Source organism: Austrofundulus limnaeus, unplaced genomic scaffold, assembly GCF_001266775.1.
Source record: "Austrofundulus limnaeus strain Quisiro unplaced genomic scaffold, Austrofundulus_limnaeus-1.0 Scaffold1830, whole genome shotgun sequence".
Classification (NCBI taxonomy): domain Eukaryota; kingdom Metazoa; phylum Chordata; class Actinopteri; order Cyprinodontiformes; family Rivulidae; genus Austrofundulus; species Austrofundulus limnaeus.
In genome coordinates, this window is record NW_013954232.1 from 15,731 (window position 1) to 17,013 (window position 1,283).

The following is a 1,283-nucleotide window of genomic DNA, read 5'->3' on the forward strand; positions in this document are numbered from 1 at the left end:
ACACACACACACACACACACACACACACACACACACACACACACACACACACACACACACACACACTTTTCTTAACCCCGTGGGGACCTTCCATTGACTTCCATTCATTTTTTTTTATAGACTTTATAGCCTAACCCTGACCGCATACCCTAACATTAACCTCACAGGTACCTACCTGACCCTAAAACTAACCTAAACCTTGGTCCTAAACCTAACCCCACAACCGTAATTTGCATTTGGACCCGTGGGGGCCTGGCATTGGTCCCCACAATTCACTTCGGTCCCCGCGAGCCTGGGAAAGTTTTCTCCACGTTGAAGGAAAAACCCATCCACATATGTGTGTGTGTCATTATTTTAATTGCCTCACAGTCCTTTTTTTCCTCAAACTTTGTTTTCTTTTACACTGCAGGTAAATGGGGTTAAACTGYGGTTATTTTTGGCCTTATGCGCCTTATCAGATGTATTATAAAGTGACTCTGAATGCTAATGTCTCATTTCTTCTGACTGCTCATGTAACATCAATAAGGCAGCGGATCAGTCCAAAACTGTAATGTTACAACACAGAACTCTGTGTCTTCAGCTACAGAACAGAGGTTCAACTGCTGCGTCCTTGTTCTTTTCATTTCACATGACCTGATGACAATAAGTCTACAGCAAGATGTTGATAAATTAGTGTTGGACTGTGTCGACGCTAACAAGAAGAATCCCAGAAGCCAACAAATGTAGCATGTGTGGCTGATTCCTCGAACAAAGCCCAATGTGTGCACACAACGGGTCGCCTCTGAACTTTTATTCGCCTCTGAACTGTTCACATTTCATCCCGAAGAAGGTCCCGTTTTAATGTTAATGATTAAATAATGAGGAAATGATGATAACCTCTGAAAAAAAAATATCTGAGCAAAAAAAATTCTGATCTAAGACCTGCAGCGGGAACGTATTTATTTCCCCACTTACTGATTCACGTCACGCCCCCCTCCACAACCACTGGCGCCYCCTAGAGGAGGCGTACCCCACAGTTTGAAAACACCTGCCTTGTGCACTTCTGCCTCATTATGCAAATAAGGTCACTTCTTGGGTCGGCTCCTCTACTATTGGTCAACAGACAGGAAGGAACAGGATGTGCAGACTGACTGTGCATGCTTCTGCCTCAGTTTAGCTTAAAGTTTAAAGGGGCAATATTATGTGCTTTCCAAGCCTATATTTATCACGAGTCAAGGCAGAGTGAGTGGACCAGCAATATAACCACAAGCAGTCCGATTCAAAATAAATAAACAGTGCTTTAT

At 43.3% G+C, this 1,283-nt stretch overlaps 1 long non-coding RNA gene across 1 annotated transcript in view; it reads right to left on the reverse strand.

Annotated features, from left to right (window-relative positions):
* Window positions 1-12: 12 nt before the first annotated feature.
* The window catches only part of LOC106536466 (uncharacterized), a 5,461-nt gene continuing 4,190 nt past the window's right edge, over window positions 13-1,283 (reverse strand). Inside the window, exon 3 of the long non-coding RNA XR_001312549.1 lies at window positions 13-65. This is a non-coding gene — a long non-coding RNA (uncharacterized LOC106536466). The remainder of the gene's footprint in view (window positions 66-1,283) is intronic.